General features: G+C 31.4%; 20 non-coding genes across 20 annotated transcripts; all 20 read left to right on the forward strand.

Annotated features, from left to right (window-relative positions):
• The first annotated feature begins 611 nt into the window (after positions 1 to 611).
• Positions 612 to 701, forward strand: TRNAY-GUA (transfer RNA tyrosine (anticodon GUA)). Its single transcript is given in 2 exon segments — positions 612 to 648; positions 666 to 701. It is a non-coding gene; the product is annotated as a tRNA-Tyr (tRNA).
• Positions 702 to 2,253: 1,552 nt separating this feature from the next.
• On the forward strand, positions 2,254 to 2,335 carry TRNAS-AGA (transfer RNA serine (anticodon AGA)). The gene has a single exon. It is a non-coding gene; the product is annotated as a tRNA-Ser (tRNA).
• A 1,370-nt stretch (positions 2,336 to 3,705) lies between these two features.
• Positions 3,706 to 3,795, forward strand: TRNAY-GUA (transfer RNA tyrosine (anticodon GUA)). Its single transcript is given in 2 exon segments — positions 3,706 to 3,742; positions 3,760 to 3,795. It is a non-coding gene; the product is annotated as a tRNA-Tyr (tRNA).
• Positions 3,796 to 5,091: 1,296 nt separating this feature from the next.
• On the forward strand, positions 5,092 to 5,181 carry TRNAY-GUA (transfer RNA tyrosine (anticodon GUA)). The gene is given in 2 exon segments: positions 5,092 to 5,128; positions 5,146 to 5,181. It is a non-coding gene; the product is annotated as a tRNA-Tyr (tRNA).
• A 125-nt stretch (positions 5,182 to 5,306) lies between these two features.
• TRNAS-AGA (transfer RNA serine (anticodon AGA)) lies at positions 5,307 to 5,388 on the forward strand. Its single transcript has one exon. It is a non-coding gene; the product is annotated as a tRNA-Ser (tRNA).
• Positions 5,389 to 6,476: 1,088 nt separating this feature from the next.
• TRNAY-GUA (transfer RNA tyrosine (anticodon GUA)) lies at positions 6,477 to 6,566 on the forward strand. Its single transcript is given in 2 exon segments — positions 6,477 to 6,513; positions 6,531 to 6,566. It is a non-coding gene; the product is annotated as a tRNA-Tyr (tRNA).
• Positions 6,567 to 8,073: 1,507 nt separating this feature from the next.
• On the forward strand, positions 8,074 to 8,155 carry TRNAS-AGA (transfer RNA serine (anticodon AGA)). Its single transcript has one exon. It is a non-coding gene; the product is annotated as a tRNA-Ser (tRNA).
• Positions 8,156 to 9,243: 1,088 nt separating this feature from the next.
• TRNAY-GUA (transfer RNA tyrosine (anticodon GUA)) lies at positions 9,244 to 9,333 on the forward strand. Its single transcript is given in 2 exon segments — positions 9,244 to 9,280; positions 9,298 to 9,333. It is a non-coding gene; the product is annotated as a tRNA-Tyr (tRNA).
• Positions 9,334 to 9,458: 125 nt separating this feature from the next.
• TRNAS-AGA (transfer RNA serine (anticodon AGA)) lies at positions 9,459 to 9,540 on the forward strand. Its single transcript has one exon. It is a non-coding gene; the product is annotated as a tRNA-Ser (tRNA).
• Positions 9,541 to 10,628: 1,088 nt separating this feature from the next.
• TRNAY-GUA (transfer RNA tyrosine (anticodon GUA)) lies at positions 10,629 to 10,718 on the forward strand. Its single transcript is given in 2 exon segments — positions 10,629 to 10,665; positions 10,683 to 10,718. It is a non-coding gene; the product is annotated as a tRNA-Tyr (tRNA).
• A 1,552-nt stretch (positions 10,719 to 12,270) lies between these two features.
• On the forward strand, positions 12,271 to 12,352 carry TRNAS-AGA (transfer RNA serine (anticodon AGA)). Its single transcript has one exon. It is a non-coding gene; the product is annotated as a tRNA-Ser (tRNA).
• A 1,370-nt stretch (positions 12,353 to 13,722) lies between these two features.
• TRNAY-GUA (transfer RNA tyrosine (anticodon GUA)) lies at positions 13,723 to 13,812 on the forward strand. Its single transcript is given in 2 exon segments — positions 13,723 to 13,759; positions 13,777 to 13,812. It is a non-coding gene; the product is annotated as a tRNA-Tyr (tRNA).
• Positions 13,813 to 15,108: 1,296 nt separating this feature from the next.
• On the forward strand, positions 15,109 to 15,198 carry TRNAY-GUA (transfer RNA tyrosine (anticodon GUA)). The gene is given in 2 exon segments: positions 15,109 to 15,145; positions 15,163 to 15,198. It is a non-coding gene; the product is annotated as a tRNA-Tyr (tRNA).
• Positions 15,199 to 15,323: 125 nt separating this feature from the next.
• TRNAS-AGA (transfer RNA serine (anticodon AGA)) lies at positions 15,324 to 15,405 on the forward strand. Its single transcript has one exon. It is a non-coding gene; the product is annotated as a tRNA-Ser (tRNA).
• A 1,088-nt stretch (positions 15,406 to 16,493) lies between these two features.
• Positions 16,494 to 16,583, forward strand: TRNAY-GUA (transfer RNA tyrosine (anticodon GUA)). The gene is given in 2 exon segments: positions 16,494 to 16,530; positions 16,548 to 16,583. It is a non-coding gene; the product is annotated as a tRNA-Tyr (tRNA).
• Positions 16,584 to 17,924: 1,341 nt separating this feature from the next.
• On the forward strand, positions 17,925 to 18,057 carry TRNAY-GUA (transfer RNA tyrosine (anticodon GUA)). Its single transcript has 2 exons — positions 17,925 to 17,961; positions 18,022 to 18,057. It is a non-coding gene; the product is annotated as a tRNA-Tyr (tRNA).
• Positions 18,058 to 19,360: 1,303 nt separating this feature from the next.
• On the forward strand, positions 19,361 to 19,450 carry TRNAY-GUA (transfer RNA tyrosine (anticodon GUA)). Its single transcript is given in 2 exon segments — positions 19,361 to 19,397; positions 19,415 to 19,450. It is a non-coding gene; the product is annotated as a tRNA-Tyr (tRNA).
• Positions 19,451 to 24,895: 5,445 nt separating this feature from the next.
• TRNAY-GUA (transfer RNA tyrosine (anticodon GUA)) lies at positions 24,896 to 24,985 on the forward strand. The gene is given in 2 exon segments: positions 24,896 to 24,932; positions 24,950 to 24,985. It is a non-coding gene; the product is annotated as a tRNA-Tyr (tRNA).
• A 1,300-nt stretch (positions 24,986 to 26,285) lies between these two features.
• Positions 26,286 to 26,375, forward strand: TRNAY-GUA (transfer RNA tyrosine (anticodon GUA)). Its single transcript is given in 2 exon segments — positions 26,286 to 26,322; positions 26,340 to 26,375. It is a non-coding gene; the product is annotated as a tRNA-Tyr (tRNA).
• Positions 26,376 to 26,544: 169 nt separating this feature from the next.
• TRNAS-AGA (transfer RNA serine (anticodon AGA)) lies at positions 26,545 to 26,626 on the forward strand. Its single transcript has one exon. It is a non-coding gene; the product is annotated as a tRNA-Ser (tRNA).
• Positions 26,627 to 26,829: the final 203 nt, after the last annotated feature.

Below are 26,829 nucleotides of genomic sequence, written 5' to 3' on the forward strand. Positions count from 1 at the left end.
AAAACAAGCTAAATTTGAAAAGTGAAAAAGTGTTGATGTTTTAAAGCTATATCTAGCAAAATATCAAATACATTTGGTACATTAGAATGTGCAAAATTAAGCCCAATTGTTAGTAGATAAATCTGTTAATTTGTGAGGTCAAAGGTAGATACAATTTTGATATGGCATATTTTTGATTAGTTCATTTTAATTTAGATATGCAACGTAGCTTTTTCTATATTTTATTTTGCTGCAATATTATATTTGGGCCCAATTATTTCTTGAACAATTAAAAACTTAAAAAAACAAGCTAAATTTGAAAAGTGAAAAAGTGTTGATATTTTAAAGTATCTCTAATCTTGATGTAAATGTGTCTACAGATGGAAGATCTATGAAAACTGCTTTCTAAACTAGCTGTTGCCAGATGATAGAAAAATAACAAATTTAAGTTAAACTTCTGGTGATATTTAGCAAATCATTAAACATGATTATTTGTGATGATTATGCAAAACAGGAATAAACATATAAATAACTTTTGTCTAGTTTAATTACTTTATTGGGTAAGTTTTAGATAGTGAAAGGTTTTACATGTCCTCTCCATCAGATATAGTGCAGATGATATCTATAGGGAACCTTTGATAGCTCAGCTGGTAGAGCGGAGGACTGTAGAGGAGTTTGGTACAGCAATCCTTAGGTTGCTGGTTCAATTCCGGCTCAAAGGAAACAGCAATCCTTAGGTTGCTGGTTCAATTCCGGCTCGATGGAAACAATTTTTTTTTTAATTTTCTTAGATGGCAATTTATGTAATTTTACACATTCTAAACCATGCAAACCATGCAAAACATAAACCCTTCTCCTAATTATGTTAAATTAAGCACTTTAGCACATGTGAGGTTGTTGTGGCCAAGTGGTAAAGGCGATGGACTAGAAATCCATTGGGGTCTCCCCACGTAGCTTCAAATCCTGCCAACTATGTGCAGATTGATGTTTTCTTTTTCTTCAAATTTTACCAAATCTTGCAGCTAGTGATGCTAAGAGTGAGAACAGGCATTAGTGCATCAAAATATTTGGGAGTCTGTTCTCTTTTTTATCATTCACAAATTTTCTTCCATTCATTGAGCCTAAGCCCAGTCACTCTTAGCAGCCACACTGATTAGCTTTTATTGATTGGAAATGCATATTCAATGTCAACATTGTAAGAAATGTTTGTATATCTAGCAAAATATCAAAGACATTTGGCACACTAGAAGGTGCAAAATTAAGATCAATTGTTAGGAGATTAATCTGTTAATCTGTGAGTTTTAAGGTAGATACAAGACAAATTGTGTTTTGATATGGTATATTTTTGATTATTTGATTTTAATTTACATAAAGAAATTAGCTTTCCATATTTTGGTTTGCTACAAGATTATATTTGGGCTCCATTATTTCTTGAACAATTAAACAGTTAAAAAAACAAGCTAAATTTGAAAAGTGAAAAAGTGTTGATGTTTTAAAGCTATATCTAGCAAAATATCAAATACATTTGGTACATTAGAATGTGCAAAATTAAGCCCAATTGTTAGTAGATAAATCTGTTAATTTTTGAGTTCTAAGGTAGATACAATTTTGATATGGCATATTTTTGATTAGTTGATTTTAATTTAGATATGCAACGTAGCTTTTTCTATATTTTGATTTGCTGCAATATTATATTTGGGCCCCATTATTTCTTGAACAATTAAACACTTAAAAAAACAAGCTAAATTTGAAAAGTGAAAAAGTGTTGATATTTTAAAGTATCTCTAATCTTGATGTAAATGTGGCTACAGATGGAAGATCTATGAAAACTGCTTTCTAAACTAGCTGTTGCCAGATGATAGAAAAATAACAAATTTAAGTTAAACTTCTGGTGATATTTAGCAAATCATTAAACATGATTATTTGTGATGATTATGCAAAACAGGAATAAACATATAAATAACTTTTGTCTAGTTTAATTACTTTATTGGGTAAGTTTTAGATAGTGAAAGGTTTTACATGTCCACTCCATCAGATATAGTGCAGATGATTTCTATCTCTACAGTCCTCCGCTGGTAGAGCGGAGGACTGTAGAGAAGTTTGGTACAGCAATCCTTAGGTTGCTGGTTCAATTCCGGCTCGATGGAAACAATTTTTTTTTAATTTTCTTAGATGGCCATTTATGTAATTTTACACATTCTAAACCATGCAAACCATGCAAAACATAAACCCTTCTCCTAATTATGTTAAATTAAGCACTTTAGCACATGTGAGGTAGTTGTGGCCAAGTGGTAAAGGCGATGGACTAGAAATCCATTGGGGTCTCCCCACGTAGCTTCAAATCCTGCCGACTATGTGCAGACTGATGTTTTCTTTTTCTTCAAATTTTACCAAATCTTGCAACTAGTGATGCTAAGAGTGAGAACAGGCATTAGTGCATCAAAATATTTGGGAGTCTGTTCTCTTTTTTATCATTCACACATTTTCTTCCATTCATTGAGCCTAAGCCCAGTCACTCTTAGCAGCCACACTGATTAGCTTTTATTGATTGGAAATGCATATTCAATGTCAACATTGAAAGAAATGTTTGTATATCTAGCAAAATATCAAAGACATTTGGCACACTAGAAGGTGCAAAATTAACATCAATTGCTAGGAGATTAATCTGTTAATCTGTGAGTTCTAAGGTAGATACAAGACAAATTGTGTTTTGATATGGCATATTTTTGATTAGTTGATTTTAATTTACATAAAGAAATAAGCTTTCCATATTTTGGTTTGCTGCAAGATTATATTTGGGCTCCATTATTTCTTGAACAATTAGACAGTTAAAAAAACAAGCTAAATTTGAAAAGTGAAAAAGTGTTGATGTTTTAAAGCTATATCTAGCAAAAAATATCAAATACATTTGGTCATTAGAATGTGCAAAATTAAGCCCAATTGTTAGTAGATAAATCTGTTAATTTGTAAGTTCTAAGGTAGATACAATTTTGATATGGCATATTTTTGATTAGTTGATCTTAATTTAGATATGCAACGTAGCTTTTTCTATATTTTGTTTTGCTGCAATATTATATTTGGGCCCCATTATTTCTTGAACAATTAAACAGTTAAAAAACCAACTTAAATTTGAAAAGTGAAAAAGTGTTGATGTTTTAAAGCTATATCTAGCAAAATATCAAATACATTTGGTACATTAGAATGTGCAAAATTAAGCCCAATTGTTAGTAGATAAATCTGTTAATTTGTGAGTTCTAAGGTAGATACAATTTTGATATGGCATATTTTTGATTAGTTGATTTTAATTTAGATATGCAACGTAGCTTTTTCTATATTTTGTTTTGCTGCAATATTATATTTGGGCCCCATTATTTCTTGAACAATTAAACACTTAAAAAAACAAGCTAAATTTGAAAAGTGAAAAAGTGTTGATATTTTAAAGTATCTCTAATCTTGATGTAAATGTGGCTACAGATGGAAGATCTATGAAAACTGCTTTCTAAACTAGCTGTTTCCAGATGATAGAAAAATAACAAATTTAAGTTAAACTTCTGGTGATATTTAGCAAATCATTAAACATGATTATTTGTGATGATTATGCAAAACAGGAATAAACATATAAATAACTTTTGTCTAGTTTAATTACTTTATTGGGTAAGTTTTAGATAGTGAAAGGTTTTACATGTCCACACCATCAGATATAGTGCAGATGATTTCTATAGGGAACCTTCGATAGCTCAGCTGGTAGAGTGGAGGACTGTAGAGGAGTTTGGTACAGCAATCCTTAGGTCGCTGGTTCAATTCCGGCTCAAAGGAAACAATTTTTTTTAATTATCTTAGATGGCCATTTATGTAATTTTACACATTCTAAACCATGCAAACCATGCAAAACATAAACCCTTCTCTTAATTATGTTAAAATAAACACTTTAGCACATGTGAGGTAGTTGTGGCTGAGTGATTAAGGCGATGGACTAGAAATCCATTGGGGTCTCCCCACGTAGCTTCAAACCCTGCCAACTACGTGAAGATTTATGTTTTCTTTTTCTTCAAATTTTACCAAATCTTGCAGCTAGTGATGCTAAGAGTGAGAACAGGCATTAGTGCATCAAAATATTTGGGAGTCTGTTCTCTTTTTTATCATTCACACATTTTCTTCCATTCATTGAGCCTAAGCCCAGTCACTCTTAGCAGCCACACTGATTAGCTTTTATTGATTGGAAATGCATATTCAATGTCAACATTGAAAGAAATGTTTGTATATCTAGCAAAATATCAAAGACATTTGGCACACTAGAAGGTGCAAAATTAAGATCAATTGTTAGGAGATTAATCTGTTAATCTGTGAGTTTTAAGGTAGATACAAGACAAATTGTGTTTTGATATGGTATATTTTTGATTATTTGATTTTAATTTACATAAAGAAATTAGCTTTCCATATTTTGGTTTGCTACAAGATTATATTTGGGCTCCATTATTTCTTGAACAATTAAACAGTTAAAAAAACAAGCTAAATTTGAAAAGTGAAAAAGTGTTGATGTTTTAAAGCTATATCTAGCAAAATATCAAATACATTTGGTACATTAGAATGTGCAAAATTAAGCCCAATTGTTAGTAGATAAATCTGTTAATTTGTGAGTTCTAAGGTAGATACAATTTTGATATGGCATATTTTTGATTAGTTGATTTTAATTTAGATATGCAACGTAGCTTTTTCTATATTTTGTTTTGATGCAATATTATATTTGGGCCCCATTATTTCTTGAACAATTAAACACTTAAAAAAACAAGCTAAATTTGAAAATTTAAAAAGTGTTGATATTTTAAAGTATCTCTAATCTTGATGTAAATGTGGCTACAGATGGAAGATTTATGAAAACTGCTTTCTAAACTAGCTGTTGCCAGATGATAGAAAAATAACAAATTTAAGTTAAACTTCTGGTGATATTTAGCAAATCATTAAACATGATTATTTGTGATGATTATGCAAAACAGGAATAAACATATAAATAACTTTTGTCTAGCTTAATTACTTTATTGGGTAAGTTTTAGATAGTGAAAGGTTTTACATGTCCACTCCATCAGATATAGTGCAGATGATTTCTATAGGGAACCTTCGATAGCTCAGCTGGTAGAGCGGAGGACTGTAGAGGAGTTTGGTACAGCAATCCTTAAGTCACTGGTTCAATTCCAGCTCAAAGGATCAATTTTTTTTAATTATGTTAGATGGCCATTTATGTAATTTTACACATTCTAAACCATGCAAACCATGCAAAACATAAACCCTTCTCCTAATTATGTTAAATTAAGCACTTTAGCACATGTGAGGTAGTTGTGGCCAAGTGGTAAAGGCGATGGACTAGAAATCCATTGGGGTCTCCCCACGTAGCTTCAAATCCTGCCAACTACATGCAGATTGATGTTTTCTTTTTCTTCAAATTTTACCAAATCTTGCAGCTAGTGATGCTAAGAGTGAGAACAGGCATTAGTGCATCAAAATATTTGGGAGTCTGTTCTCTTTTTTATCATTCACAAATTTTCTTCCATTCATTGAGCCTAAGCCCAGTCACTCTTAGCAGCCACACTGATTAGCTTTTATTGATTGGAAATGCATATTCAATGTCAACATTGAAAGAAATGTTTGTATATCTAGCAAAATATCAAAGACATTTGGCACACTAGAAGGTGCAAAATTAAGATCAATTGTTAGGAGATTAATCTGTTAATCTGTGAGTTTTAAGGTAGATACAAGACAAATTGTGTTTTGATATGGTATATTTTTGATTATTTGATTTTAATTTACATAAAGAAATTAGCTTTCCATATTTTGGTTTGCTACAAGATTATATTTGGGCTCCATTATTTCTTGAACAATTAAACAGTTAAAAAAACAAGCTAAATTTGAAAAGTGAAAAAGTGTTGATGTTTTAAAGCTATATCTAGCAAAATATCAAATACATTTGGTACATTAGAATGTGCAAAATTAAGCCCAATTGTTAGTAGATAAATCTGTTAATTTGTGAGTTCTAAGGTAGATACAATTTTGATATGGCATATTTTTGATTAGTTGATTTTAATTTACATATGCAACGTAGCTTTTTCTATATTTTGTTTTGCTGCAATATTATATTTGGGCCCCATTATTTCTTGAACAATTAAACACTTAAAAAAACAAGCTAAATTTGAAAAGTGAAAAAGTGTTGATATTTTAAAGTATCTCTAATCTTGATGTAAATGTGGATACAGATGGAAGATCTATGAAAACTGCTTTCTAAACTAGCTGTTGCCAGATGATAGAAAAATAACAAATTTAAGTTAAACTTCTGGTGATATTTAGCAAATCATTAAACATGATTATTTGTGATGATTATGCAAAACAGGAATAAACATATAAATAACTTTTGTCTAGTTTAATTACTTTATTGGGTAAGTTTTAGATAGTGAAAGGTTTTACATGTCCACTCCATCAGATATAGTGCAGATGATTTCTATAGGGAACCTTCGATAGCTCAGCTGGTAGAGCGGAGGACTGTAGAGGAGTTTGGTACAGCAATCCCTAGGTCGCTGGTTCAATTCCGGCTTGAAGGAAACAATTTTTTTTAATTATCTTAGATGGCCATTTATGTAATTTTACACATTCTAAACCATGCAAACCATGCAAAACATAAACCCTTCTCCTAATTATGTTAAAATAAACACTTTAGCACATGTGAGGTAGTTGTGGCTGAGTGATTAAGGCGATGGACTAGAAATCCATTGGGGTCTCCCCACGTAGCTTCAAACCCTGCCAACTACGTGCAGATTTATGTTTTCTTTTTCTTCAAATTTTACCAAATCTTGCAGCTAGTGATGCTAAGAGTGAGAACAGGCATTAGTGCATCAAAATATTTGGGAGTCTGTTCTCTTTTTTATCATTCACACATTTTCTTCCATTCATTGAGCCTAAGCCCAGTCACTCTTAGCAGCCACACTGATTAGCTTTTATTGATTGGAAATGCATATTCAATGTCAACATTGAAAGAAATGTTTGTATATCTAGCAAAATATCAAAGACATTTGGCACACTAGAAGGTGCAAAATTAAGATCAATTGTTAGGAGATTAATCTGTTAATCTGTGAGTTTTAAGGTAGATACTAGACAAATTGTGTTTTGATATGGTATATTTTTGATTATTTGATTTTAATTTACATAAAGAAATTAGCTTTCCATATTTTGGTTTGCTACAAGATTATATTTGGGCTCCATTATTTCTTGAACAATTAAACAGTTAAAAAAACAAGCTAAATTTGAAAAGTGAAAAAGTGTTGATGTTTTAAAGCTATATCTAGCAAAATATCAAATACATTTGGTACATTAGAATGTGCAAAATTAAGCCCAATTGTTAGTAGATAAATCTGTTAATTTTTGAGTTCTAAGGTAGATACAATTTTGATATGGCATATTTTTGATTAGTTGATTTTAATTTAGATATGCAACGTAGCTTTTTCTATATTTTGATTTGCTGCAATATTATATTTGGGCCCCATTATTTCTTGAACAATTAAACACTTAAAAAAACAAGCTAAATTTGAAAAGTGAAAAAGTGTTGATATTTTAAAGTATCTCTAATCTTGATGTAAATGTGGCTACAGATGGAAGATCTATGAAAACTGCTTTCTAAACTAGCTGTTGCCAGATGATAGAAAAATAACAAATTTAAGTTAAACTTCTGGTGATATTTAGCAAATCATTAAACATGATTATTTGTGATGATTATGCAAAACAGGAATAAACATATAAATAACTTTTGTCTAGTTTAATTACTTTATTGGGTAAGTTTTAGATAGTGAAAGGTTTTACATGTCCACTCCATCAGATATAGTGCAGATGATTTCTATCTCTACAGTCCTCCGCTGGTAGAGCGGAGGACTGTAGAGAAGTTTGGTACAGCAATCCTTAGGTTGCTGGTTCAATTCCGGCTCGATGGAAACAATTTTTTTTTAATTTTCTTAGATGGCCATTTATGTAATTTTACACATTCTAAACCATGCAAACCATGCAAAACATAAACCCTTCTCCTAATTATGTTAAATTAAGCACTTTAGCACATGTGAGGTAGTTGTGGCCAAGTGGTAAAGGCGATGGACTAGAAATCCATTGGGGTCTCCCCACGTAGCTTCAAATCCTGCCGACTATGTGCAGACTGATGTTTTCTTTTTCTTCAAATTTTACCAAATCTTGCAGCTAGTGATGCTAAGAGTGAGAACAGGCATTAGTGCATCAAAATATTTGGGAGTCTGTTCTCTTTTTTATCATTCACACATTTTCTTCCATTCATTGAGCCTAAGCCCAGTCACTCTTAGCAGCCACACTGATTAGCTTTTATTGATTGGAAATGCATATTCAATGTCAACATTGAAAGAAATGTTTGTATATCTAGCAAAATATCAAAGACATTTGGCACACTAGAAGGTGCAAAATTAAGATCAATTGTTAGGAGATTAATCTGTTAATCTGTGAGTTTTAAGGTAGATACAAGACAAATTGTGTTTTGATATGGTATATTTTTGATTATTTGATTTTAATTTACATAAAGAAATTAGCTTTCCATATTTTGGTTTGCTACAAGATTATATTTGGGCTCCATTATTTCTTGAACAATTAAACAGTTAAAAAAACAAGCTAAATTTGAAAAGTGAAAAAGTGTTGATGTTTTAAAGCTATATCTAGCAAAATATCAAATACATTTGGTACATTAGAATGTGCAAAATTAAGCCCAATTGTTAGTAGATAAATCTGTTAATTTGTGAGTTCAAAGGTAGATACAATTTTGATATGGCATATTTTTGATTAGTTGATTTTAATTTAGATATGCAACGTAGCTTTTTCTATATTTTGTTTTGATGCAATATTATATTTGGGCCCCATTATTTCTTGAACAATTAAACACTTAAAAAAACAAGCTAAATTTGAAAAGTGAAAAAGTGTTGATATTTTAAAGTATCTCTAATCTTGATGTAAATGTGGCTACAGATGGAAGATTTATGAAAACTGCTTTCTAAACTAGCTGTTGCCAGATGATAGAAAAATAACAAATTTAAGTTAAACTTCTGGTGATATTTAGCAAATCATTAAACATGATTATTTGTGATGATTATGCAAAACAGGAATAAACATATAAATAACTTTTGTCTAGCTTAATTACTTTATTGGGTAAGTTTTAGATAGTGAAAGGTTTTACATGTCCACTCCATCAGATATAGTGCAGATGATTTCTATAGGGAACCTTCGATAGCTCAGCTGGTAGAGCGGAGGACTGTAGAGGAGTTTGGTACAGCAATCCTTAAGTCGCTGGTTCAATTCCAGCTCAAAGGATCAATTTTTTTTAATTATGTTAGATGGCCATTTATGTAATTTTACACATTCTAAACCATGCAAACCATGCAAAACATAAACCCTTCTCCTAATTATGTTAAATTAAGCACTTTAGCACATGTGAGGTAGTTGTGGCCAAGTGGTAAAGGCGATGGACTAGAAATCCATTGGGGTCTCCCCACGTAGCTTCAAATCCTGCCAACTACGTGCAGATTGATGTTTTCTTTTTCTTCAAATTTTACCAAATCTTGCAGCTAGTGATGCTAAGAGTGAGAACAGGCATTAGTGCATCAAAATATTTGGGAGTCTGTTCTCTTTTTTATCATTCACAAATTTTCTTCCATTCATTGAGCCTAAGCCCAGTCACTCTTAGCAGCCACACTGATTAGCTTTTATTGATTGGAAATGCATATTCAATGTCAACATTGAAAGAAATGTTTGTATATCTAGCAAAATATCAAAGACATTTGGCACACTAGAAGGTGCAAAATTAAGATCAATTGTTAGGAGATTAATCTGTTAATCTGTGAGTTTTAAGGTAGATACAAGACAAATTGTGTTTTGATATGGTATATTTTTGATTATTTGATTTTAATTTACATAAAGAAATTAGCTTTCCATATTTTGGTTTGCTGCAAGATTATATTTGGGCTCCATTATTTCTTGAACAATTAAACAGTTAAAAAAACAAGCTAAATTTGAAAAGTGAAAAAGTGTTGATGTTTTAAAGCTATATCTAGCAAAATATCAAATACATTTGGTACATTAGAATGTGCAAAATTAAGCCCAATTGTTAGTAGATAAATCTGTTAATTTGTGAGGTCAAAGGTAGATACAATTTTGATATGGCATATTTTTGATTAGTTCATTTTAATTTAGATATGCAACGTAGCTTTTTCTATATTTTATTTTGCTGCAATATTATATTTGGGCCCAATTATTTCTTGAACAATTAAAAACTTAAAAAAACAAGCTAAATTTGAAAAGTGAAAAAGTGTTGATATTTTAAAGTATCTCTAATCTTGATGTAAATGTGTCTACAGATGGAAGATCTATGAAAACTGCTTTCTAAACTAGCTGTTGCCAGATGATAGAAAAATAACAAATTTAAGTTAAACTTCTGGTGATATTTAGCAAATCATTAAACATGATTATTTGTGATGATTATGCAAAACAGGAATAAACATATAAATAACTTTTGTCTAGTTTAATTACTTTATTGGGTAAGTTTTAGATAGTGAAAGGTTTTACATGTCCTCTCCATCAGATATAGTGCAGATGATATCTATAGGGAACCTTTGATAGCTCAGCTGGTAGAGCGGAGGACTGTAGAGGAGTTTGGTACAGCAATCCTTAGGTTGCTGGTTCAATTCCGGCTCAAAGGAAACAGCAATCCTTAGGTTGCTGGTTCAATTCCGGCTCGATGGAAACAATTTTTTTTTTAATTTTCTTAGATGGCAATTTATGTAATTTTACACATTCTAAACCATGCAAACCATGCAAAACATAAACCCTTCTCCTAATTATGTTAAATTAAGCACTTTAGCACATGTGAGGTTGTTGTGGCCAAGTGGTAAAGGCGATGGACTAGAAATCCATTGGGGTCTCCCCACGTAGCTTCAAATCCTGCCAACTATGTGCAGATTGATGTTTTCTTTTTCTTCAAATTTTACCAAATCTTGCAGCTAGTGATGCTAAGAGTGAGAACAGGCATTAGTGCATCAAAATATTTGGGAGTCTGTTCTCTTTTTTATCATTCACAAATTTTCTTCCATTCATTGAGCCTAAGCCCAGTCACTCTTAGCAGCCACACTGATTAGCTTTTATTGATTGGAAATGCATATTCAATGTCAACATTGTAAGAAATGTTTGTATATCTAGCAAAATATCAAAGACATTTGGCACACTAGAAGGTGCAAAATTAAGATCAATTGTTAGGAGATTAATCTGTTAATCTGTGAGTTTTAAGGTAGATACAAGACAAATTGTGTTTTGATATGGTATATTTTTGATTATTTGATTTTAATTTACATAAAGAAATTAGCTTTCCATATTTTGGTTTGCTACAAGATTATATTTGGGCTCCATTATTTCTTGAACAATTAAACAGTTAAAAAAACAAGCTAAATTTGAAAAGTGAAAAAGTGTTGATGTTTTAAAGCTATATCTAGCAAAATATCAAATACATTTGGTACATTAGAATGTGCAAAATTAAGCCCAATTGTTAGTAGATAAATCTGTTAATTTTTGAGTTCTAAGGTAGATACAATTTTGATATGGCATATTTTTGATTAGTTGATTTTAATTTAGATATGCAACGTAGCTTTTTCTATATTTTGATTTGCTGCAATATTATATTTGGGCCCCATTATTTCTTGAACAATTAAACACTTAAAAAAACAAGCTAAATTTGAAAAGTGAAAAAGTGTTGATATTTTAAAGTATCTCTAATCTTGATGTAAATGTGGCTACAGATGGAAGATCTATGAAAACTGCTTTCTAAACTAGCTGTTGCCAGATGATAGAAAAATAACAAATTTAAGTTAAACTTCTGGTGATATTTAGCAAATCATTAAACATGATTATTTGTGATGATTATGCAAAACAGGAATAAACATATAAATAACTTTTGTCTAGTTTAATTACTTTATTGGGTAAGTTTTAGATAGTGAAAGGTTTTACATGTCCACTCCATCAGATATAGTGCAGATGATTTCTATCTCTACAGTCCTCCGCTGGTAGAGCGGAGGACTGTAGAGAAGTTTGGTACAGCAATCCTTAGGTTGCTGGTTCAATTCCGGCTCGATGGAAACAATTTTTTTTTAATTTTCTTAGATGGCCATTTATGTAATTTTACACATTCTAAACCATGCAAACCATGCAAAACATAAACCCTTCTCCTAATTATGTTAAATTAAGCACTTTAGCACATGTGAGGTAGTTGTGGCCAAGTGGTAAAGGCGATGGACTAGAAATCCATTGGGGTCTCCCCACGTAGCTTCAAATCCTGCCGACTATGTGCAGACTGATGTTTTCTTTTTCTTCAAATTTTACCAAATCTTGCAACTAGTGATGCTAAGAGTGAGAACAGGCATTAGTGCATCAAAATATTTGGGAGTCTGTTCTCTTTTTTATCATTCACACATTTTCTTCCATTCATTGAGCCTAAGCCCAGTCACTCTTAGCAGCCACACTGATTAGCTTTTATTGATTGGAAATGCATATTCAATGTCAACATTGAAAGAAATGTTTGTATATCTAGCAAAATATCAAAGACATTTGGCACACTAGAAGGTGCAAAATTAACATCAATTGCTAGGAGATTAATCTGTTAATCTGTGAGTTCTAAGGTAGATACAAGACAAATTGTGTTTTGATATGGCATATTTTTGATTAGTTGATTTTAATTTACATAAAGAAATAAGCTTTCCATATTTTGGTTTGCTGCAAGATTATATTTGGGCTCCATTATTTCTTGAACAATTAGACAGTTAAAAAAACAAGCTAAATTTGAAAAGTGAAAAAGTGTTGATGTTTTAAAGCTATATCTAGCAAAAAATATCAAATACATTTGGTCATTAGAATGTGCAAAATTAAGCCCAATTGTTAGTAGATAAATCTGTTAATTTGTAAGTTCTAAGGTAGATACAATTTTGATATGGCATATTTTTGATTAGTTGATCTTAATTTAGATATGCAACGTAGCTTTTTCTATATTTTGTTTTGCTGCAATATTATATTTGGGCCCCATTATTTCTTGAACAATTAAACAGTTAAAAAACCAACTTAAATTTGAAAAGTGAAAAAGTGTTGATGTTTTAAAGCTATATCTAGCAAAATATCAAATACATTTGGTACATTAGAATGTGCAAAATTAAGCCCAATTGTTAGTAGATAAATCTGTTAATTTGTGAGTTCTAAGGTAGATACAATTTTGATATGGCATATTTTTGATTAGTTGATTTTAATTTAGATATGCAACGTAGCTTTTTCTATATTTTGTTTTGCTGCAATATTATATTTGGGCCCCATTATTTCTTGAACAATTAAACACTTAAAAAAACAAGCTAAATTTGAAAAGTGAAAAAGTGTTGATATTTTAAAGTATCTCTAATCTTGATGTAAATGTGGCTACAGATGGAAGATCTATGAAAACTGCTTTCTAAACTAGCTGTTTCCAGATGATAGAAAAATAACAAATTTAAGTTAAACTTCTGGTGATATTTAGCAAATCATTAAACATGATTATTTGTGATGATTATGCAAAACAGGAATAAACATATAAATAACTTTTGTCTAGTTTAATTACTTTATTGGGTAAGTTTTAGATAGTGAAAGGTTTTACATGTCCACACCATCAGATATAGTGCAGATGATTTCTATAGGGAACCTTCGATAGCTCAGCTGGTAGAGTGGAGGACTGTAGAGGAGTTTGGTACAGCAATCCTTAGGTCGCTGGTTCAATTCCGGCTCAAAGGAAACAATTTTTTTTAATTATCTTAGATGGCCATTTATGTAATTTTACACATTCTAAACCATGCAAACCATGCAAAACATAAACCCTTCTCTTAATTATGTTAAAATAAACACTTTAGCACATGTGAGGTAGTTGTGGCTGAGTGATTAAGGCGATGGACTAGAAATCCATTGGGGTCTCCCCACGTAGCTTCAAACCCTGCCAACTACGTGAAGATTTATGTTTTCTTTTTCTTCAAATTTTACCAAATCTTGCAGCTAGTGATGCTAAGAGTGAGAACAGGCATTAGTGCATCAAAATATTTGGGAGTCTGTTCTCTTTTTTATCATTCACACATTTTCTTCCATTCATTGAGCCTAAGCCCAGTCACTCTTAGCAGCCACACTGATTAGCTTTTATTGATTGGAAATGCATATTCAATGTCAACATTGAAAGAAATGTTTGTATATCTAGCAAAATATCAAAGACATTTGGCACACTAGAAGGTGCAAAATTAAGATCAATTGTTAGGAGATTAATCTGTTAATCTGTGAGTTTTAAGGTAGATACAAGACAAATTGTGTTTTGATATGGTATATTTTTGATTATTTGATTTTAATTTACATAAAGAAATTAGCTTTCCATATTTTGGTTTGCTACAAGATTATATTTGGGCTCCATTATTTCTTGAACAATTAAACAGTTAAAAAAACAAGCTAAATTTGAAAAGTGAAAAAGTGTTGATGTTTTAAAGCTATATCTAGCAAAATATCAAATACATTTGGTACATTAGAATGTGCAAAATTAAGCCCAATTGTTAGTAGATAAATCTGTTAATTTGTGAGTTCTAAGGTAGATACAATTTTGATATGGCATATTTTTGATTAGTTGATTTTAATTTAGATATGCAACGTAGCTTTTTCTATATTTTGTTTTGATGCAATATTATATTTGGGCCCCATTATTTCTTGAACAATTAAACACTTAAAAAAACAAGCTAAATTTGAAAATTTAAAAAGTGTTGATATTTTAAAGTATCTCTAATCTTGATGTAAATGTGGCTACAGATGGAAGATTTATGAAAACTGCTTTCTAAACTAGCTGTTGCCAGATGATAGAAAAATAACAAATTTAAGTTAAACTTCTGGTGATATTTAGCAAATCATTAAACATGATTATTTGTGATGATTATGCAAAACAGGAATAAACATATAAATAACTTTTGTCTAGCTTAATTACTTTATTGGGTAAGTTTTAGATAGTGAAAGGTTTTACATGTCCACTCCATCAGATATAGTGCAGATGATTTCTATAGGGAACCTTCGATAGCTCAGCTGGTAGAGCGGAGGACTGTAGAGGAGTTTGGTACAGCAATCCTTAAGTCGCTGGTTCAATTCCAGCTCAAAGGATCAATTTTTTTTAATTATGTTAGATGGCCATTTATGTAATTTTACACATTCTAAACCATGCAAACCATGCAAAACATAAACCCTTCTCCTAATTATGTTAAATTAAGCACTTTAGCACATGTGAGGTAGTTGTGGCCAAGTGGTAAAGGCGATGGACTAGAAATCCATTGGGGTCTCCCCACGTAGCTTCAAATCCTGCCAACTACATGCAGATTGATGTTTTCTTTTTCTTCAAATTTTACCAAATCTTGCAGCTAGTGATGCTAAGAGTGAGAACAGGCATTAGTGCATCAAAATATTTGGGAGTCTGTTCTCTTTTTTATCATTCACAAATTTTCTTCCATTCATTGAGCCTAAGCCCAGTCACTCTTAGCAGCCACACTGATTAGCTTTTATTGATTGGAAATGCATATTCAATGTCAACATTGAAAGAAATGTTTGTATATCTAGCAAAATATCAAAGACATTTGGCACACTAGAAGGTGCAAAATTAAGATCAATTGTTAGGAGATTAATCTGTTAATCTGTGAGTTTTAAGGTAGATACAAGACAAATTGTGTTTTGATATGGTATATTTTTGATTATTTGATTTTAATTTACATAAAGAAATTAGCTTTCCATATTTTGGTTTGCTGCAAGATTATATTTGGGCTCCATTATTTCTTGAACAATTAAACAGTTAAAAAAACAAGCTAAATTTGAAAAGTGAAAAAGTGTTGATGTTTTAAAGCTATATCTAGCAAAATATCAAATACATTTGGTACATTAGAATGTGCAAAATTAAGCCCAATTGTTAGTAGATAAATCTGTTAATTTGTGAGGTCAAAGGTAGATACAATTTTGATATGGCATATTTTTGATTAGTTCATTTTAATTTAGATATGCAACGTAGCTTTTTCTATATTTTATTTTGCTGCAATATTATATTTGGGCCCAATTATTTCTTGAACAATTAAAAACTTAAAAAAACAAGCTAAATTTGAAAAGTGAAAAAGTGTTGATATTTTAAAGTATCTCTAATCTTGATGTAAATGTGTCTACAGATGGAAGATCTATGAAAACTGCTTTCTAATCTAGCTGTTGCCAGATGATAGAAAAATAACAAATTTAAGTTAAACTTCTGGTGATATTTAGCAAATCATTAAACATGATTATTTGTGATGATTATGCAAAACAGGAATAAACATATAAATAACTTTTGTCTAGTTTAATTACTTTATTGGGTAAGTTTTAGATAGTGAAAGGTTTTACATGTCCTCTCCATCAGATATAGTGCAGATGATATCTATAGGGAACCTTTGATAGCTCAGCTGGTAGAGCGGAGGACTGTAGAGGAGTTTGGTACAGCAATCCTTAGGTTGCTGGTTCAATTCCAGCTCAAAGGAAACAGCAATCCTTAGGTTGCTGGTTCAATTCCGGCTCGATGGAAACAATTTTTTTTTAATTTTCTTAGATGGCCATTTATGTAATTTTACACATTCTAAACCATGCAAACCATGCAAAACATAAACCCTTCTCCTAATTATGTTAAATTAAGCACTTTAGCACATGTGAGGTTGTTGTGGCCAAGTGGTAAAGGCGATGGACTAGAAATCCATTGGGGTCTCCCCACGTAGCTTCAAATCCTGCCAACTATGTGCAGATTGATGTTTTCTTTTTCTTCAAATTTTACCAAATCTTGCAGCTAGTGATGCTAAGAGTGAGAACAGGCATTAGTGCATCAAAATATTTGGGAGTCTGTTCTCTTTTTTATCATTCACAAATTTTCTTCCATTCATTGAGCCTAAGCCCAGTCACTCTTAGCAGCCACACTGATTAGCTTTTATTGATTGGAAATGCATATTCAATGTCAACATTGTAAGAAATGTTTGTATATCTAGCAAAATATCAAAGACATTTGGCACACTAGAAGGTGCAAAATTAAGATCAATTGTTAGGAGATTAATCTGTTAATCTGTGAGTTTTAAGGTAGATACAAGACAAATTGTGTTTTGATATGGTATATTTTTGATTATTTGATTTTAATTTACATAAAGAAATTAGCTTTCCATATTTTGGTTTGCTACAAGATTATATTTGGGCTCCTTTATTTCTTGAACAATTAAACAGTTAAAAAAAACAAGCTAAATTTGAAAAGTGAAAAAGTGTTGATGTTTTAAAGCTATATCTAGCAAAATATCAAATACATTTGGTACATTAGAATGTGCAATATTAAGCCCAATTGTTAGTAGATAAATCTGTTAATTTGTGAGTTCAAAGGTAGATACAATTTTGATATGGCATATTTTTGATTAGTTGATTTTAATTTACATATGCAACGTAGCTTTTTCTATATTTTATTTTGCTGCAATATTATATTTGGGCCCAATTATTTCTTGAACAATTAAAAACTTAAAAAAACAAGCTAAATTTGAAAAGTGAAAAAGTGTTGATATTTTAAAGTATCTCTAATCTTGATGTAAATGTGTCTACAGATGGAAGATCTATGAAAACTGCTTTCTAAACTAGCTGTTGCCAGATGATAGAAAAATAACAAATTTAAGTTAAACTTCTGGTGATATTTAGCAAATCATTAAACATGATTATTTGTGATGATTATGCAAAACAGGAATAAACATATAAATAACTTTTGTCTAGTTTAATTACTTTATTGGGTAAGTTTTAGATAGTGAAAGGTTTTACATGTCCTCTCCATCAGATATAGTGCAGATGCTATCTATAGGGAACCTTTGATAGCTCAGCTGGTAGAGCGGAGGACTGTAGAGGAGTTTGGTACAGCAATCCCTAGTTTGCTGGTTCAAATCCAGCTCAAAGGAAACAGCAATCCTTAGGTTGCTGGTTCAATTCCAGCTCAAAGGAAACAATTTTTTTTAATTATCTTAGATGGCCATTTATGTAATGTTATACACATTCTAAACCATGCAAACCATGCAAAACATAAACCCTTCTCCTAATTATGTTAAATTAAGCACTTTAGCACATGTGAGGTAGTTGTGGCCGAGTGGTTAAGGCAATGGCCTAGAAATCCATTGGGGTCTCCCCGCGTAGGTTCAAATCCTGCCGACTCTGTGCAAATTGATGTTTTCTTTTTCTTCAAATTTTACCAAATCTTGCAGCTAGTGATGCTAAGAGTGAGAACAGGCATTAGTGCATCAAAATATTTGGGATGCCAGTCTGTTCTCTTTTTTATCATTCACACATTTTCTTCCATTCATTGAGCCTAAGCCCAGTCACTCTTAGCAGCCACACTGATTAGCTTTTATTGATTGGAAATGCATATTCAATGTCAACATTGAAAGAAATGTTTGTATATCTAGCAAAATATCAAAGACATTTGGCACACTAGAAGGTGCAAAATTAAGATCAATTGTTAGGAGATTAATCTGTTAATCTGTGAGTTCTAAGGTAGATACTAGACAAATTGTGTTTTGATATGGCATATTTTTGATTAGTTGATTTTAATTTACATAAAGAAATTAGCTTTCCATATTTTGGTTTGCTGCAAGATTATATTTGGGCTCCATTATTTCTTGAACAATTAAACAGTTAGAAAAACAAGCTAAATTTGAAAAGTGAAAAAGTGTTGATGTTTTAAAGCTATATCTAGCAAAATATCAAATACATTTGGTACATTAGAATGTGCAAAATTAAGCCCAATTGTAAGTAGATAAATCTGTTAATTTGTGAGTTCTAAGGTAGATACAATTTTGATATGGCATATTTTTGATTAGTTGATTTTAATTTAGATATGCAACGTAGCTTTTTCTATATTTTGTTTTGCTGCAATATTATATTTGGGCCCCATTATTTCTTGAACAATTAAACACTTAAAAAAACAAGCTAAATTTGAAAAGTGAAAAAGTGTTGATATTTTAAAGTATCTCTAATCTTGATGTAAATGTGGCTACAGATGGAAGATCTATGAAAACTGCTTTCTAAACTAGCTGTTGCCAGATGATAGAAAAATAACAAATTTAAGTTAAACTTCTGGTGATATTTAGCAAATCATTAAACATGATTATTTGTGATGATTATGCAAAACAGGAATAAACATATAAATAACTTTTGTCTAGTTTAATTACTTTATTGGGTAAGTTTTAGATACTGAAAGGTTTTACATGTCCACTCCATCAGATATAGTGCAGATGATTTCTATAGGGAACCTTCGATAGCTCAGCTGGTAGAGCGGAGGACTGTAGAGGGGTTTGGTACAGCAATCCTTAGGTCGCTGGTTCAATTCCGGCTCGAAGGCAGCAATTTTTTTTAATTATCTTAGATGGCCATTTATGTAATTTTACACATTCTAAACCATGCAAACCATGCAAAACATAAACCCTTCTCCTAATTATGTTAAATTAAACACTTTAGCACATGTGAGGTAGTTGTGGCCGAGTGGTTAAGGCGATGGCCTAGAAATCCATTGGGGTCTCCCAGCGTAGGTTAAAATCCTGCCGACTATGTGCAGATTGATGTTTTCCTTTTCTTCAAATTTTACCAAATCTTGCAGCTAGTGATGCTAAAAGTGAGAACAGGCATTAGTGCATCAAAATATTTGGGATGCCAGTCTGTTCTCTTTTTTATCATTCACACATTTTCTTCCATTCATTGAGCCTAAGCCCAGTCACTCTTAGCAGCCACACTGATTAGCTTTTATTGATTGGAAATGCATATTCAATGTCAACATTGAAAGAAATGTTTGTATATCTAGCAAAATATCAAAGACATTTGGCACACTAGAAGGTGCAAAATTAAGATCAATTGTTAGGAGATTAATCTGTTAATCTGTGAGTTTTAAGGTAGATACAAGACAAATTGTGTTTTGATATGGTATATTTTTGATTATTTGATTTTAATTTACATAAAGAAATTAGTTTTCCATATTTTGGTTTGCTACAAGATTATATTTGGGCTCCATTATTTCTTGAACAATTAAACAGTTAAAAAAACAAGCTAAATTTGAAAAGTGAAAAGTGTTGATGTTTTAAAGCTATATCTAGCAAAATATCAAATACATTTGGTACATTAGAATGTGCAAAATTAAGCCCAATTGTTAGTAGATAAATCTGTTAATTTGTGAGTTCAAAGGTAGATACAATTTTGATATGGCATATTTTTGATTAGTTGATTTTAATTTAGATATGCAACGTAGCTTTTTCTATATTTTATTTTGCTGCAATATTATATTTGGGCCCAATTATTCTTGAACAATTAAAAACTTAAAAAAACAAACTAAATTTGAAAAGTGAAAAAGTGTTGATATTTTAAAGTATCTCTAATCTTGATGTAAATGTGTCTACAGATGGAAGATCTATGAAAACTGCTTTCTAAACTAGCTGTTGCCAGATGATAGAAAAATAACAAATTTAAGTTAAACTTCTGGTGATATTTAGCAAATCATTAAACATGATTATTTGTGATGATTATGCAAAACAGGAATAAACATATAAATAACTTTTGTCTAGTTTAATTACTTTATTGGGTAAGTTTTAGATACTGAAAGGTTTTACATGTCCACTCCATCAGATATAGTGCAGATGATTTCTATAGGGAACCTTCGATAGCTCAGCTGGTAGAGCGGAGGACTGTAGAGGAGTTTGGTACAGCAATCCTTAGGTTCAATTCCGGCTCAAAGGAAACAATTTTTTTTAATTATCTTAGATGGCCATTTATGTAATTTTACACATTCTAATCCCTGCAAACCATGCAAAACATAAACCCTTCTCCTAATTATGTTAAATTAAACACTTTAGCACATGTGAGGTAGTTGTGGCCGAGTGGTTAAGGCGATGGCCTAGAAATCCATTGGGGTCTCCCAGCGTAGGTTAAAATCCTGCCGACTATGTGCAGATTGATGTTTTCCTTTTCTTCAAATTTTACCAAATCTTGCAGCTAGTGATGCTAAAAGTGAGAACAGGCATTAGTGCATCAAAATATTTGGGATGCCAGTCTGTTCTCTTTTTTATCATTCACACATTTTCTTCCATTCATTGAGCCTAAGCCCAATCACTCTTAGCAGCCACACTGATTAGCTTTTATTGATTGGAAATGCATATTCAATGTCAACATTGAAAGAAATGTTTGTATATCTAGCAAAATATCAAAGACATTTGGCACACTAGAAGGTGCAAAATTAAGATCAATTGTTAGGAGATTAATCTGTTAATCTGTGAGTTCTAAGGGAGATACTAGACAAATTGTGTTTTGATATGGCATATTTTTGATTAGTTGATTTTAATTTACATAAAGAAATTAGCTTTCCATATTTTGGTTTGCTGCAAGATTATATTTGGGCTCCTTTATTTCTTGAACAATTAAACAGTTAGAAAAACAAGCTAAATTTGAAAAGTGAAAAAGTGTTGATGTTTTAAAGCTATATCTAGCAAAATATCAAATACATTTGGTACATTAGAATGTGCAAAATTAAGCCCAATTGTTAGTAGATAAATCTGTTAATTTGTGAGTTCTAAGGTAGATACAATTTTGATATGGCATATTTTTGATTAGTTGATTTTAATTTACATATGCAACGTAGCTTTTTCTATATTTTGTTTTGCTGCAATATTATATTTGGGCCCCATTATTTCTTGAACAATTAAACACTTAAAAAAACAAGCTAAATTTGAAAAGTGAAAAAGTGTTGATATTTTAAAGTATCTCTAATCTTGATGTAAATGTGGCTACAGATGGAAGATCTATGAAAACTGCTTTCTAAACTAGCTGTTGCCAGATGATAGAAAAATAACAAATTTAAGTTAAACTTCTGGTGATATTTAGCAAATCATTAAACATGATTATTTGTGATGATTATGCAAAACAGGAATAAACATATAAATAACTTTTGTCTAGTTTAATTACTTTATTGGGTAAGTTTTAGATAGTGAAAGGTTTTACATGTCCACTCCATCAGATATAGTGCAGATGATTTCTATAGGGAACCTTCGATAGCTCAGCTGGTAGAGCGGAGGACTGTAGAGGAGTTTGGTACAGCAATCCTTAGGTTCAATTCCGGCTCGAAGGAAACAATTTTTTTTAATTATCTTAGATGGCCATTTATGTAATTTTACACATTCTAAACCATGCAAACCATGCAAAACATAAACCCTTCTCCTAATTATGTTAAATTAAACACTTTAGCACATGTGAGGTAGTTGTGGCCGAGTGGTTAAGGCGATGGCCTAGAAATCCATTGGGGTCTCCCAGCGTAGGTTAAAATCCTGCCGACTATGTGCAGATTGATGTTTTCCTTTTCTTCAAATTTTACCAAATCTTGCAGCTAGTGATGCTAAAAGTGAGAACAGGCATTAGTGCATCAAAATATTTGGGATGCCAGTCTGTTCTCTTTTTTATCATTCACACATTTTCTTCCATTCATTGAGCCTAAGCCCAATCACTCTTAGCAGCCACACTGATTAGCTTTTATTGATTGGAAATGCATATTCAATGTCAACATTGAAAGAAATGTTTGTATATCTAGCAAAATATCAAAGACATTTGGCACACAAGAAGGTGCAAAATTAAGATCAATTGTTAGGAGATTAATCTGTTAATCTGTGAGTTCTAAGGGAGATACTAGACAAATTGTGTTTTGATATGGCATATTTTTGATTAGTTGATTTTAATTTACATAAAGAAATTAGCTTTCCATATTTTGGTTTGCTGCAAGATTATATTTGGGCTCCTTCATTTCTTGAACAATTAAACAGTTAGAAAAACAAGCTAAATTTGAAAAGTGAAAAAGTGTTGATGTTTTAAAGCTATATCTAGCAAAATATCAAATACATTTGGTACATTAGAATGTGCAAAATTAAGCCCAATTGTTAGTAGATAAATCTGTTAATTTGTGAGTTCTAAGGTAGATACAATTTTGATATGGCATATTTTTGATTAGTTGATTTTAATTTACATATGCAACGTAGCTTTTTCTATATTTTGTTTTGCTGCAATATTATATTTGGGCCCCATTATTTCTTGAACAATTAAACACTTAAAAAAACAAGCTAAATTTGAAAAGTGAAAAAGTGTTGATATTTTAAAGTATCTCTAATCTTGATGTAAATGTGGCTACAGATGGAAGATCTATGAAAACTGCTTTCTAAACTAGCTGTTGCCAGATGATAGAAAAATAACAAATTTAAGTTAAACTTCTGGTGATATTTAGCAAATCATTAAACATGATTATTTGTGATGATTATGCAAAACAGGAATAAACATATAAATAACTTTTGTCTAGTTTAATTACTTTATTGGGTAAGTTTTAGATACTGAAAGGTTTTACATGTCCACTCCATCAGATATAGTGCAGATGATTTCTATAGGGAACCTTCGATAGCTCAGCTGGTAGAGTGGAGGACTGTAGAGGAGTTTGGTACAGCAATCCTTAGGTTCAATTCCGGCTCGAAGGAAACAATTTTTTTTAATTATCTTAGATGGCCATTTATGTAATTTTACACATTCTAAACCATGCAAACCATGCAAAACATAAACCCTTCTCCTAATTATGTTAAATTAAACACTTTAGCACATGTGAGGTAGTTGTGGCCGAGTGGTTAAGGCGATGGCCTAGAAATCCATTGGGGTCTCCCAGCGTAGGTTAAAATCCTGCCGACTATGTGCAGATTGATGTTTTCCTTTTCTTCAAATTTTACCAAATCTTGCAGCTAGTGATGCTAAGAGTGAGAACAGGCATTAGTGCATCAAAATATTTGGGAGTCTGTTCTCTTTTTTATCATTCACACATTTTCTTCCATTCATTGAGTCTAAGCCCAGTCACTCTTAGCAGCCACACTGATTAGCTTTTATTGATTGGAAATGCATATTCAATGTCAACATTGAAAGAAATTTTGTATATCTAGCAAAATATCAAAGACATTTGGCACACTAGAAGGTGCAAAATTAAGATCAATTGTTAGGAGATTAATCTGTTAATCTGTGAGTTTTAAGGTAGATACAAGACAAATTGTGTTTTGATATGGTATATTTTTGATTATTTGATTTTAATTTACATAAAGAAATTAGCTTTCCATATTTTGGTTTGCTACAAGATTATATTTGGGCTCCATTATTTCTTGAACAATTAAACAGTTAAAAAAACAAGCTAAATTTGAAAAGTGAAAAAGTGTTGTTGTTTTAAAGCTATATCTAGCAAAATATCAAATACATTTGGTACATTAGAATGTGCAAAATTAAGCCCAATTGTTAGTAGATAAATCTGTTAATTTGTGAGTTCTAAGGTAGATACAATTTTGATATGGCATATTTTTGATTAGTTGATTTTAATTTAGATATGCAACGTAGCTTTTTCTATATTTTATTTTGCTGCAATATTATATTTGGGCCCCATTATTTCTTGAACAATTAAACACTTAAAAAAACAAGCTAAATTTGAAAAGTGAAAAAGTGTTGATATTTTAAAGTATCTCTAATCTTGATGTAAATGTGGCTACAGATGGAAGATCTATGAAAACTGCTTTCTAAACTAGCTGTTGCCAGATGATAGAAAAATAACAAATTTAAGTTAAACTTCGGGTGATATTTAGCAAATCATTAAACATGATTATTTGTGATGATTATGCAAAACAGGAATAAACATATAAATAACTTTTGTCTAGTTTAATTACTTTATTGGGTAAGTTTTAGATAGTGAAAGGTTTTACATGTCCACACCATCAGATATAGTGCAGATGATTTCTATAGGGAACCTTCGATAGCTCAGCTGGTAGAGCGGAGGACTGTAGAGGAGTTTGGTACAGCAATCCTTAGGTCGCTGGTTCAATTCCGGCTTGAAGGAAACAATTTTTTTTAATTATCTTAGATGGCCATTTATGTAATTTTACACATTCTAAACCATGCAAACCATGCAAAACATAAACCCTTCTCCTAATTATGTTAAATTAAGCACTTTAGCACATGTGAGGTAGTTGTGGCCGAGTGGATAAGGCGATGGCATAGAAATCCATTGGGGTCTCCCCGCATAGGTTCAAATCCTGCCGACTATGTGCAGATTGATGTTTTCTTTTTCATCAAATTTTACCAAATCTTGCAGCTAGTGATGCTAAGAGTGAGAACAGGCATTAGTGTATCAAAATATTTGGGATGCCAGTCTGTTCTCTTTTTTATCATTCACACATTTTCTTCCATTCATTGAGCCTAAGCCCAGTCACTCTTAGCAGCCACACTGATTAGCTTTTATTGATTGGAAATGCATATTCAATGTCAACATTGAAAGAAATGTTTGTATATCTAGCAAAATATCAAAGACATTTGGCACACTAGAAGGTGCAAAATTAAGATCAATTGTTAGGAGATTAATCTGTTAATCTGTGAGTTCTAAGGTAGATACAAGACAAATTGTGTTTTGATATGGCATATTTTTGATTAGTTGATTTTAATTTACATAAAGAAATTAGCTTTCCATATTTTGGTTTGCTGCAAGATTATATTTGGGCTCCATTATTTCTTGAACTATTAAACAGTTAAAAAAACAAGCTAAATTTGAAAAGTGAAAAAGTGTTGATGTTTTAAAGCTATATCTAGCAAAATATCAAATACATTTGGTACATTAGAATGTGCAAAATTAAGCCCAATTGTTAGTAGATAAATCTGTTAATTTGTGAGTTCAAAGGTAGATACAATTTTGATATGGCATATTTTTGATTAGTTGATTTTAATTTAGATATGCAACGTAGCTTTTTCTATATTTTATTTTGCTGCAATATTATATTTGGGCCCAATTATTTCTTGAACAATTAAAAACTTAAAAAAACAAGCTAAATTTGAAAAGTGAAAAAGTGTTGATATTTTAAAGTATCTCTAATCTTGATGTAAATGTGTCTACAGATGGAAGATCTATGAAAACTGCTTTCTAAACTAGCTGTTGCCAGATGATAGAAAAATAACAAATTTAAGTTAAACTTCTGGTGATATTTAGCAAATCATTAAACATGATTATTTGTGATGATTATTCAAAACAGGAATAAACATATAAATAACTTTTGTCTAGTTTAATTACTTTATTGGGTAAGTTTAGATAGTGAAAGGTTTTACATGTCCTCTCCATCAGATATAGTGCAGATGATATCTATAGGGAACCTTTGATAGCTCAGCTGGTAGAGCGGAGGACTGTAGAGGAGTTTGGTACAGCAATCCTTAGGTTGCTGGTTCAATTCCGGCTCAAAAGAAACAGCAATCCTTAGGTTGCTGGTTCAATTCCAGCTCGAAGGAAACAATTTTTTTTAATTATCTTAGATGGCCATTTATGTAATTTTACACATTCTAAACCATTCAAACCATGCAAAACATAAACCCTTCTCCTAATTATGTTAAAATAAACACTTTAGCACATGTGAGGTAGTTGTGGCCGAGTGATTAAGGCGATGGACTAGAAATCCATTGGGGTCTCCCCACGTAGCTTCAAACCCTGCCAACTACGTGAAGATTTATGTTTTCTTTTTCTTCAAATTTTACCAAATCTTGCAGCTAGTGATGCTAAGAGTGAGAACAGGCATTAGTGCATCAAAATATTTGGGAGTCTGTTCTCTTTTTTATCATTCACACATTTTCTTCCATTCATTGAGCCTAAGCCAAGTCACTCTTAGCAGCCACACTGATTAGCTTTTATTGATTGGAAATGCA

Source organism: Taudactylus pleione, unplaced genomic scaffold (assembly GCF_031769625.1).
Source record: "Taudactylus pleione unplaced genomic scaffold, aTauple2 ptg000050l, whole genome shotgun sequence".
NCBI classification, from domain to species: Eukaryota; Metazoa; Chordata; class Amphibia; order Anura; family Myobatrachidae; genus Taudactylus; species Taudactylus pleione.